Raw genomic sequence first — 13074 nt, 5'->3', positions numbered from 1 at the left:
GTTTTTATGCTGACCAAATAGGAAGGTTTTACTCTGCACCAATTTTTATGCGCCTGTGTTATCTCAGGATGGCTGAGCGATCCATTCTACTTCCGGCAACCTGCTTAAACGGTTGCAGAATCATGTAAGAGGCGATTGCGGCCCTATCCAGCCGCGGAAACAGGTTTGAGAACACCGAAGATAGCGGATACCAGATTATGCTGCCAACTTTGCCCACTGGACGAGTTTGTCTTTTTTTTAAGCGAGATTTATTTGCGATGTTTTTAACACGCTTTTTTTGGCAGGGCGATGTGCGAGTTAGGCCATACAGGGTAGAGGATTTCCGCGACGCGCTTGCCAACGCTGGTGCGCTCCCTGACGTTGTGGCGTTGGGGGCGTAACAGACCAACCATGTTTGGGCTGTCACATTAACCAGCACAGAACCAACGAGGAAGCTGGCGGCGTTCAATGAACGGGAAGGTAAACGTCGCCGCTGCCTCGTCATCGATCCCGAAGACCAACAGGTGAAGCTGCAACTGCACTGGATGTTGCACGGCGTGGCAGATGACATCCCGACGACGTTTGTTGCTTTTGGGAATGTGACCGAGGGGATCCGGGAGAGGTGGCGAGTTCAAGGCGTCAAGGAGAATGGGCCCACCACGAGGACCGTGCTGCTGAAATTGAAGCCCATGATTAAGGTAGATGATTTACCCCACCAGCTGCGAGTCGCCGGGGAATTAGCCCTTATCGTAATGCCTGGGCGGGCTATGCAGTGATTACTCTATCGGGGCACGGGACACGTCCGCCGCGAATCTAAGGTGCCCCGATGTTCATAAATATAGGCGCTACGGACATGAGGAGGCTGACTGTGTGCTCACGTACACTTCGGCCGGGGGACTTGGAGCGAGGGAACGATCGGCGGAGCTGACTATGGACGCAGTCGAGGCGGAGGAGGAGGCGGCCAAAGGAGCCGGAGAAGCGCCAGCGCAGGCACGGGAGACAGACTCGTCGGGGGACTCCGCTCGAGACACCAATCCCGCCAGCGATGCGGGGAGAAGTGACGCTGCACCTGATCTCTCTAGGAGAGAGGCAGAGTCGTCACGTCAGCCGGAAAACGACATGGAGCAGAATAATGGTGAGGAGCACCCAGACACCAGCGGTGCTCGTACGCCAAGCGCTACAGCCTTAGAAAGTGACCCCACACACAATCCGATCTAGAAGGTGACAAGGCATCAGCCCCCGGCGTCGACGAGCTGCCAGCAAAAACAGTCCAAGCCCGGCGGTCCGTGTCCAAACCTTTCTTCGGAGAGGCGTGCAGGGGATAAAGCGCCCCCGCTGCCAGTTCAGCCGCTCGCACCGGACGGAGGCTGTTCCAACGACGACGTCTAGCCGAGCGCTGCACCCGAAAGATGAGCATCATGCTTTCCGTCTTTTCACCCTTGATGAAAATGACACCTGAAATTACCTTGAGAGTAGCCACGTTAAATGTCAGGAGATTCCCTTATAAAAATTGTCTATAGACAGGCTATGAACTTCATATCAACTCTATTGCCTTTCTTTAGATATTTCCTTTCGATATTCATAGTCTATAGACTGTCTATAGAAAAATGTCTACTAAAAGTGTATGGACATAAATCTACAGATTGTCCATAGGCTGTATATGGGATTTGTATTTCATATAGAGTGTTCTCTGGGGTCTGTCCGTAGACTGTCTATAAAGTTTACAGACAGAAGTCTTGTGGGAGTTTCGGAGTGCCGTACCCTTCCCGGGCCGGCGAGGCGCACTGTGGAGACGCAGGAAAGCGGACGCTTTCCTCCTTCCCCACGGGCAAGTAGCCAGAAGGTCTGCCCGAGAGCGCTGCGCCGCCTCAGAAAAGAGCCCCATGTAGAAGAAATGAAATCTAGAAGAGTGCGGTGAGGGGTTAGTTGGTACGGCATTATCGAAACAATAACAGCGCAAAAAGGACAGGACAAGACAGAACAATCACACGGCACAAGCGAAGACTAACAACTGGTTTATTGCACCAACGCCTCTTTCCTTCGACAACAAAGCGCATGCGCACCAACCACAAAAACAAAAGCCATAATCATCTCGTCAATCCAAAAAATTCCAACTCCTTGCGGTACAGGTGTATGGAAGCCTCGCTAACACATTTGTCAGGCCCTAATCTCGCGATTTCCAAGGCTTCGATAACTTCACGTTCTTTTTTATCCCTCGATTGTCCGATAATCTTAGTCCTGCCGAAAAGTGGAGTGCAATCTTTGTCGTCATGCTTGCAGGTCTTGCAATGCTTAGGCAGATGCTGCCCTCTAGAATCACCTAAGGAATTGGCATGCTCTTATAATCTAATGTTGATGGAGCGGCCAGTTTGCCCGACGTACACCTTACCACAACTCAGCGGAATCTGATAGATTACATTCGATCTGCAGTGCAGAAACTTGTTCCTGGGGTTGGTGCTACACTCAATCTTCTTTTGCCTATCTGGTTTGTTTGTTTGTTTGTTTGTTTATGGTGGTTTAACGTCCCAAAGCGGCTCAGGCTATGAGGGACGCCGTAGTGGAGGGCTACGGAAATTTCGACCACCTGGGGTTCTTTAACGTGCACTGACATCGCACAGTACACGGGCCTCTGGAATTTCGCCTCCATCGAAATTCGACCGCCGCGGCCGGGATCGAACCCGCGTCTTTCGGGCCAGCATCCGAGCGCCGTAACAACTGAGCCACCGCGGCGGCTTTTTGCCTATCTGGTAGAACTAAATTCCACAAACGCGACAGCTTGCAAGGTGCCGAAAAAAGGACCTCTACTCCGAATTTACAGGCGACCCTCTTCAGGCCATACGAGACCCTGTGAACAAAGGGGATAACTTCATACTTCCGCCTGTCCTGTGGGCAGAAGGACTTCTACAGGGACTCGGCAACAGCCCGAAGAAGGGCCAGCAGAAAATCGGCAGACCGAAGGCGATCCACCTGAGCATCAAAGCTACCTTAACCTTATGAGTGCAGGATTTTGTTAACGAAGCCCTGAGGCAAGTTGACGAAATACCCCTCTTGACCAGCTTCGAATGAGACGAGTTGGAGGGCAGCAGTGCCTTTTTTGACCTAGGCATGTACGCCCAGCATAGGTGGTCAGGATTGCTAAAGAATAATTTTAAGTCTAAAATTGTAAACAAGAATTTCCAGGAAGTTCAATGGTAAAATTAAAAGTGGCAAACGCAGACGTAAAATATGCTAAAACCACTATCGCCACATGTGTCAAGTTATGGTTGCGGTCAATATTAAAAAGGATTATAAAGTCATCGACGTATCGGAACACCCGAACGATACGGTCGTCAGAAAATACCCGCGATAGCGAGCGGTCAATTTCAGCTAGGATCTCAGATAAAACGGGAGCTACACACGAACCAATACAAATTCCGCGTTTCTGCACGTAAAATGTATCCTGAAAACTCACAATCGTTGAAGAAAGATATACCTTAAGCAATTCCAAAACACCTTCCACAGAAATACCACACGCATTCTGGAAAGGCACAGCACCAGATCGTTCGATACAGTTCCGGACTGCGCAGAACAGGTCGTCGTGGGGAAGGGAGTAGAACAGCTCTTCGATATCAGCCGAGAAGCCCGAGTTAACAGCAAAAAGGCTATCCCCTAACACTTGCGCCACTCGGTCCGAGCTGCTGACCTTGTAGGGATCGTCGGGCGCCAGACTTCCCTGATAGCGCAGAAGGTACCGACTGACCACAGCTGGCCAGGATCCAGTCTCCGTAACGATGGCTCAAAAAGGGCACTGCACCTTGTGGCTCTTGGCACTGAAGAACACAATGAGACAAAGCCCTTGTTGTTCACGACTTCACTTTTTAGCCGGTCGAGTTTCAGATCCCTTAACAGTGCAACCGTCTTTGCCTTCGCTTTGGACGGCTTCAGATCTGTGCTCCTAAAGTTCCTTAAGACAGCTGACATGACCATATCACCAAAAATTCTTCTGAGGCAAGACCACAAAGCCTCCTTCTTTATCGGCCATCATCAAAGCGAGGTCAGAGTTTCTAAAATAGCTTGCCACAGATCTCACCATGGAATTTCTTCTCTTTTTGCTTTTGAAAGTGTTGCGAATCGTATCCACACATTCTAAATGGCAACGTTCTTTCTCTTCGCATTGAACTTTGTCAGCAATTCTATGCGCGGTCGCCAAACCCTCGTGCCTGCTCAGGGGTACTTCCAGGCTTAACTCCGGGCCCCTGTTGAGGACACTCAACGCTGTGTGGAACGGCCACCCCTCCAAGGTAGGAAACCGGAACAGCACCAACCTGTTTCTTGGGGACCTTGGCAGGCTCAGTCGCCGCAAATTCCAAAGAAACTCGGCACTTGCCTCAGCCAGGACCTGGTAATCCCTGAGTGTCCGGAAGCCAGCAGGGTCCGTTTCCTTCCATCTGAAACACAGAAACCGTAGCCAGTCTTGCAACAGGCGGGCATGTCTCCAGCATTCGCTTCTCAGAATCTTTGCAATTCTTTTCCAGTGTCCTTCGGAGCAGCGAAGAATCCCGAAGAAGCACAACACCTCCAGAGGCCACAGATTCTTCCGCAGGCAGTAGCCCAATCACCTGGCCCCGCAAGTTTTCGCAGCGATGAGGCTAGTGCACGCAGCGCTCTGATCCCCGAAGGAAAGGGTACACAGAAAAGAGCCCCATGTAGAAGAAATGAAGTATAGAAAAGTGCTGTGATGAGCTAGTTGGTACGACATTATGGAAACAATGAATAACAGCGCAAAAAGGACGGGACAAGAGAGAATAATCACACGACACAAGCGCAGACTGACAACTGGTTTCTTGCACCGACGCCTCCTTCCTTCGATAACAAAGCGCATGCGCACCAACCACAAAGACAAAAGCCATAATCATCTCGTCAATCCAAGAAACTCAACTCCGTGCGGTACAGGTGTACGGAAGCCTCGCTAACACATTTGTCAGCCCCTAATCTCGCGATTTCCAAGGCTTCGATAACTTCACGTTCTTTTTTATCCCTCGCGCGTCTTATAATCTTACTCCTGCCGAAAAGTGGAGTGCAATCTTTGTCGTCATGCTTGCACTGCAGTTTGTGCACTGCCGATCGAATGTAATTGATCAGATTCCGCTGAGTTGTGGTAAGATGTACGTCGGGCAAACTGGCCTCTACATCAACATTAGATTATTAGAGCATGCCAATTCCTTAGCTTATTCTAGAGGGTAGCATCTGCCTAAGCATTGTAATACCTGTATGACCTGCAAAAAAGTTCAAATCTGAGTTAAGAGGGCTCACCAGCTACGAGCCAATTCAGATTTGAACTTTTTCTGTCGATAGATGGCAGCACTTAACTACCACAAAAAGGAGGGAACTTCTGTTTCCCCTCCAGTTGTGTAAATTTTACCGCGACATCTGCTTGACTGCGATATGAGATTAATAGTTCTTCCGCGAACAAACGGTAGGGCCGAGAACTTTCTGTATATATCCTGCCAAAGCTGGGAGACGGAAGCACTACAGAATGACCCGTCTCAAGAGGTGGTGGTCACAGAACTGACCTTTTTCCAGTAACCCACCACTCAGCCGCCACAAGGAAAAGTACGTTATCCTGTTTGGGTCCCCCTAAACTGCCTTGCATCTTTTCTGCGAAAATACATTAAAAATGGTTGGGTGGGGTATACAGCCTGTAGTTAGAAAGAAGCAGTGTTGGGTTCGCCTAACCAGAACACATAAGTGTGAGTCATCTTCTGACACAACTTGGGAACACCTCCCCTTCTGCACTTGGGCCGGCTATTCCGTATACCGCGTATTCCTCCGTCGCCACACGCAATACAAGCCTGGTGATCATGTACGAATGTGGACGCCGATTCGACAACGCGGCCTCAGTGAAAAGCTTTTTGCGCTCTCATTGTTTGCGCTGCCAGTGCTTACTTTCCGTTGTCTTTGCTGTTGTTCACCTTACTTTTCATTTAAGCAACAGGCCGATGCTTATCTGACAGAAGTAATGCCGCGAAACTATTGTACTACTTGTTTGTTCGAGTTCAAAATCGTTGGCGCTCGGGAATGTCACTTTGTTATGCCAGATGCGATCAGCGTTATCTGGAAGGATTGCAGCCAGGCGCAACTATCTCGATATTATTCTGGGTTTTTGGAGCTGTTTTTCCTGAAGGTTTCTCTTCGATGACCATCGAGCACGTTTGTTGCTATCGGTGTCGCACAAATCTTCAGTTTATTTATGGGCGATAGTCACTCCAGTAACTAAATTACTGCTAAAATACTTCGTTTCATGTCTCCTTCACTATTTATAATTCTTACCAACTGTTCTGATCAAACCAATTAACCCTCGGCCCTCAGTCCCCAGCGGCTGCAGAGCAACTGACCACGGCGGCGGTCAGACCTGTGACGCAGCGGAGGGTGCTAAGAATCTCTGGCTCCGGACAGGCCGCCATTGGAATCTGAACCTGGCAACGTTTAACGCTAGAACTTTAGCTAGTGAGGCTAGCCTAGCAGTGCTGTTCGAGGAACTAGCGGGAATTAAATGGGATGTGATAGGGCTTAGCGAAGTTAGGAGGACAGGTGAGGCGTATACAGTACTAAAGGACGGACACATACTGTGCTATCGCGGGTTAGAGGGTAGACGAGAACTAGGTGTGGGTTTCCTCATTAATAAGGATATAGCTGGCAACGTAGAGGAGTTCTACAGTATTAACGAGAGGGTAGCAGCTATAGTAATTAGGCTGAATAGGAGGTACAAACTGAAAGTGGTGCAGGCCTACGCACCCACATCCAGCCATGATGACCAGACCGTTGAAAGCTTCTATGAGGACGTAGAATCAGCAATGAATAGAGTAAAATCGCAGTACACTGTACTGATGGGCGACTTCAATGCGAAGGTGGGCAAGAAGCAGGCTGACGACCACGCGGTAGGTGACTATGGGATATGTTCTAGAAATAGCAGGGGAGAGTTATTAGTCGAATTCGCGGATAGAAATAATTTACGGATCATGAATACCTTCTTCCGCAAACGAGAAAACAGGAAGTGGACCTGGAAGAGCCCCAATGGTGAGATTAAAAATGAAATAGACTTCATACTATGCGCTAAACCTGGCATCATTCAGGATGTGGCCGTCCTCGGAAGGGTGCGTTGCAGCGACCATAGAATGGTAAGGTCTAGAATTAGCCTAGACTTGAAGAGGGAACGGAAGAAGCTAGCGAAGAAGAAGACCATTAACGAGTTAGCCGTAAGAGGGAAAGCACAGGAGTTTAGGATAGCGCTGCAAAATAGATACTCGGCTTTAACTGAGGAAGATGATCTTGATGTTCATTCAATGCACGATAACCTGACATCAATAATTACGGAGTGCGCAGTAGAAGTAGGCGGTAGGACAGTTCGAAAAGATACCGGGAAGCTATCTCAGGTGACGAAAGATCTGATTAAGAAGCGCCAAAACATGAAGGCATCTAACACTACCGATAGAATAGAACTAACGGAGCTATCAAAGTTAATAAATAAGCGCAAGGTAGCCGACATAAGGAAGTTTATTATGGAGAGAATCGAGCATGCTCTAAAGAACGGAGGTAGCCTAAAAACAGTGAAGAGGAAACTAGGCATAGGTAAAAACCAGATGTATGCATTAAGAGACAAGCAGGGCAATGTCATTAGCAATATGGATAAGATAGTTAAAGTAGCCGAAGAGTTCTACACAGACCTGTACAGTAGCCAATGTAATCAGAACGCTAATGAGAAAGACAGCAGTGCACAGCAATGCGTCATCCCGCCAGTAACGAAAGATGAAGTAAAGAAAGCCTTAGAAGCAATGAAAAGGGGAAAAGCAGCTGGGGAGGATCAGGTAACAGCAGATCTGTTGAAGGATGGAGGGGACATCGTGCTAGAAAAACTAGCCACCCTGTATACGCAATGCCTTATGACCTCGACTGTACCAGAAGCTTGGAAGAATGCAAACATTATCTTAATTCATAAGAAGGGAGACGCCAAGGACTTGAAAAATTACAGGCCGATCAGCTTACTATCCGTTGCCTACAAAGTATTTACTAAGGTAATCGCTAATAGAGTCAGGGCAACGTTAGACTTTAATCAACCAAATGATCAGGCAGGCTTTCGTAAAGGATATTCTACAATAGATCATATTCACACCATCAATCAGGTGATAGAGAAATGCGCAGAATATAACCAACCTCTATATATAGCATTCATTGATTACGAGAAAGCATTCGACTCAGTGGAAACCTCAGCAGTCATACAGGCATTGCGTAATCAGGGGGTAGAAGAGCCTTATGTCAAAATACTGGAAGATATATATAGCAACTGCACAGCTACTATAGTCCTCCATAAAGTCAGCAATAAAATCCCAATAAGGAAGGGCGTCAGGCAAGGAGACACGATCTCACCAATGCTGTTCACCGCATGTTTGCAGGAGGTATTTCGAGGCCTGAATTGGGAACAGTTGGGAATAAGAATTAATGGAGAATACCTAAATAATCTGAGATTTGCTGATGACATTGCCTTGCTGAGTCACTCAGGAGGTGAACTGCAAATCATGATCAACGAGTTAGACAGGCAGAGCAAATCGATGGGTCTAAAAATTAACATGCAGAAAACCAAGGTAATGTTCAACAGCCTAGCAAGGGAACAGCAGTTCACAATTGGCAGCGAGAGCCTAGAAATTGTGCCGGAATACGTCTACTTAGGGCAGGTAGTGACAGCTGATCCGGATCATGAGAGGGAGATAACTAGAAGGATAAGAATGGGGTGGAGCGCATATGGCAAATTCTCGCAGATCATGAGTGGCAGTTTACCAATTTCAATCAAGAGGAAAGGGTACAACAGCATAATCTTACCGGTACTCACCTACGGGGCAGAAACGTGGAGGCTAACGAAAAGAGTTCAGCTTAAGTTAAGGAGAACGCAGCGAGCCATGGAAAGAAAAATGATAGGTGTAACGTTAAGAGATCGGAAGCGGGCAGAGTGGGTGAGGGAACAAACACGGGTTAATGACATCCTAGTCGAAATCAAGAGAAAGAAATGGGCTTGGGCAGGGCATGTAATGCGAAGGCAAGATAACCGCTGGTCTTTAAGGGTAACGGAGTGGGTTCCAAGAGAAAGTAAGCGTAGCAGTGGGCGGCAGAAGGTTAGATGGGCGGATGAGATTAAGAAGTTTGCAGGCAAAGGGTGGATGCAGCTGGCAAAGGATAGGGTTAATTGGAGAGACATGGGAGAGGCCTTTGCCCTGCAGTGGGTGTAGTAGGGCTGATGATGATGATGATGATGTTCTGGACAAAGTTGCTATTAGTGGTTTATTTTTAAAAATAAGAAAAATTGCAGTTTAATAAAATAATTTATAGAAGAAAGGATGGGCGCAGCAGCCATGCCAGCCGCGCCTGCTCTTTCTGTACACTAAACGGCAGCGCACCTGAATTGTCATGACAACACGGGTTTGAAAGCGAAAATTCCCCACCTACTATTTATGGTTTCCGGGAAAGTCTAATTATGCGGCCTGCTTTTTATGTTTTTTTATATATTTGATATATTATATTGTAGCAACTCACGCGGCCGGCATAAGCGAAATGTCGAGGAAGCCGAAATTTTCTCAGCATGTGCTGGGGAGAACGCTCGGGACCAGGGCCGGACGCTACCGCCGCCGCTCCACACTATCTGATCTCCGGCAGCCCTCAATAAATGCGGCCGCGGTCGCCTTCATTGGTGACCTGCACAATATATTTTATATACGTATTTATAAAGCGCCCCTTCCCAGCGTTGTTCTGATTGAAATATGCGACTTTTGGAAGCATAGTGCAGGAGGTGCGACTAGGTATGGCGCATACAGAGGCGTGTCTAATTGGGAGAATAAAGACGGTTGGGAAAATCTTGACACATGCGAAAACGGTTCAGAAGCAAAACTGGATGATTTTCCCAACCAGGTCATGGACGTCTGACATCGCGTTATTTACACCACTGAGATGCCTATTCTGGAGTAGGGGGCTCGAAAATCCGCGAGCTTCTTTCTGCAGACAAGGTGCACCCACGTTTACCCGCGTACAGTGGACTGCACTTGCACTGATAACGCGAACATTCTGGCAGAGATATATATGCCTGGTCGGGAGGAGAATTGGGGAGAAAGAGCAACACTCGACCAAAGATTCGTTAGAGAACCGCTGTTTCGATGCCGATCCGACACATTCTGGTTTCACTAGCTTGGAGCCAAAGGCGAACGTTTGCATAGACCGGTTCTCATGACGTCGCAGTTGCAGTGCAGCAGAGGCTGAGCAGGAAAAGGAAGGAGGCGGTCCTTTCTCCCCTTTCTCTTGATGTGGGCTGTTGCACTGGCACAGATAGTGGTCCGCGAGTTTAGCGTGAAATCGCAGGTGATTGGTAAAGCCCCTCCATGACGCTACCGCTTTTTTAAGTACCGCCACGCTTTGAAGTGTGCCGCCGCCTTTTTTCCGTATCCGCATAAGGCTTTTCCGGTTCCGGTTTCCGTTTTTTTGCCGGAAGTTGGCGTCCATTTTGTATCTGCTCGCGCGGAGGAAAAACAAATGGCGGTTCGTACTTCAACGTTCGGACATCGCGCACATCGTTTTTCCGAGACGTTGATCTAGTGAATATAAATCTGTGATGCAAGCACATAATTCGAGATCACCGGTGTTTGCGAGGTGCGAAAGCGTCCCACGGCATCCACAAGCAGCGGCTCCGATCCCTGTCCCTCAGCGTCGGTCAACTTCGTGGCTTGAACGCTCAGAAATTTCGACGCTCTTCCCACAGTGTAATCATCGTATGCGGACACAAACCACTAGCGCGATGTGCCTCTTTTTCCGACACTGTTTAAAAAAATAGCACCAAAACAGCAATACGACGATGGATGAAAACAGCAGCGATGCAACGCAGCCACAGCCTCCAAGCACAACACGCACCGAGAACCGAAAAACAAAATGGCAGCGCTTCCGTTCTAGACCGGAAGGCGGAAGGCTGTGTGAGAAGGAAGAGCCGTGGGGGAGGGGAAGTTGGCGGTACTTAAACTGGTCGGAAAAAAACGTCATGGAGGGGCTTTAGTGATTGGCAAGTGCCTCAGTACAAGGAGGTTAATCGCTACGTCATGAAAATCAGTCTACGCCTTTAGCTCCGTTTACATGAACCCGATAGCGCCGGGTCAATTCGGGCGTCTCGTTGATCATGGTCAATCCATCTCAACCATTTTGTGTTTACATGAACTCGATTTTAGCGATTCGAGACCGGTTCAACTGTAGCGACACCAAGTGTCGAGCAAGCAGTAGCAGCCTCCAAGATTGAGGCACGCAATCGCTGTATCGGAGGTGCGACGGCGCACGTGAAAAGCAAGTTCGCATTTATCCTCTCCCCTCTCAAAACTCTACTTTTCGACTCGACAGCGCTTACTAACACACCGGGCCAGGGTCGAGTTGAGTCCCCTGCCCCTTGCAGCGGAGTTGACTGGACCCGACCGGTCGACTCCCTACTCGGTACGCATTTACATGAACCCAGTACCGGTTTTCGGCCGCATAACTCCACAACCAGGCGTGTTGGGTTCATGAGGGCCTCCTATGAGGAATATTTGCAGCTGCATTCTTGATTTGTATCGACACCTGCGTTACTGCGGCTCTGCGCTGGGCAAGGAATAATGCTGTTATCCCCCACTGTCCTGAATAGGGAGCCCCTTTCCTGTGTTTTGGCACTAAGAATGACTTATTGTGTGGCTGCCGGGAGGGGAAAGGGGGGGGGGTGGTTTTGGGAGTGGCCTTGTATCCCACTTCCATTCCGCACCAAGAGCTCGAGCAGAAAAGAAAAGCAGAATTTTTTTTCGGAATACAGCCCAAGCAAGAAAAAAGGAAAGAAAGAGCTCAAGTCCGTCCAAGTTCTGAGTAAAAACCTGCGCGCACGCACACAGACAACCAAAAGGTTGGTGGTAGATTGTCGAAGCGACAAAATATTTGGACGCCAGATGAAGCCACGTCACGCGTTAAATGTGGCGCGAATTTCAAATCCGCGCAGAATATACATACACAACTTTCAGAGCCAGTAAAAAACGCAAACACTGAGCTCGATATAAATGAAAATTGCGGCTCGACAATCCAGAAAGAAATATAGAGGAAATGTTGCGGACGAGGTTCTGATATTCGGCTTAATTTTTTCACGAGACGACATGAAAGGCCGACATATCTAAGAGTGCAATTTTACTGGATATTTACCTGTGATTTTTAAAAAAATAAAATTAAAATGTAATAACTACCCGCAACATTTCTTCCATTCTAGAAAGAAGAAAACGCTGCCACAAACCTCATGAAAATCGAGTCATTTTTAGACACGCTACAGCTTCTGAAAAATCTCATGTAATTCCTAAGGGCACTGTCGCTGGTGAAACCTCTTAACGAAGTCCTGTTCGTTGAGCAGCGGCGAAACGAGCCTTAAGCCGTGGAGACCACCGACAACGTTGTCCTCCGGGGATCCAGCTTCTTCGCTGCAGCCCAAAACGATTTCACTCCCTGTGACCGCGGAGATGTGTTGTCAGGCAGATCTACAACCTTAAGAGGACACGAAGCTTGAACGAGGATTGTAGGCCAGCAGATCCTCGAGCTGATTGTAGGGGGCCAAAGCTGCTCGCATCACAGGCACCGTTATGCTCTTGGCCGACTTAACGCACATTGGCGCACAAGTACAGGCTCCAAAGTTCTCTAGCGCGCATCCTCGGCGGACGCGGATATGAATGGGCCAGCCGGAACGCTTTCAGCGTCGTTGCAGCTCTGAAGAGGTCGACGTCTCGCGTGGTGCTTGGAAAGTTGCGGAAGGAACGCCGCCATCCTTGGGCCCAGAAAGTCGTTGGACAGTTTCATCACCTTTTATGAGCGCGGTTGGTTGCGCCCTCTGCAGCTCATTTGCCTTTTTGATGAGAGACTTTAGGAACATGCGACGCAGGTAGTAGTCACTTTGGCGTCGCTTCTTCCGGTTGTTGAGGTCAGTCAGTTTGCTTTTGGAGTTGCGCAGGACCGCTGAGACACTTGTCACACTGGTATTGCCTACCACACTTCCATATGAAGGCATCACGGCGAGACCCGCGACGGCAGTGCACGAAA

The sequence above is a fragment of the Amblyomma americanum genome, unplaced genomic scaffold (genome assembly GCF_052857255.1).
Source record: "Amblyomma americanum isolate KBUSLIRL-KWMA unplaced genomic scaffold, ASM5285725v1 scaffold_186, whole genome shotgun sequence".
Lineage (NCBI taxonomy): Eukaryota > Metazoa > Arthropoda > Arachnida > Ixodida > Ixodidae > Amblyomma > Amblyomma americanum.
The sequence above is the reverse complement of the archived record's forward strand: the minus strand, read 5'-3'. Positions refer to the sequence as shown.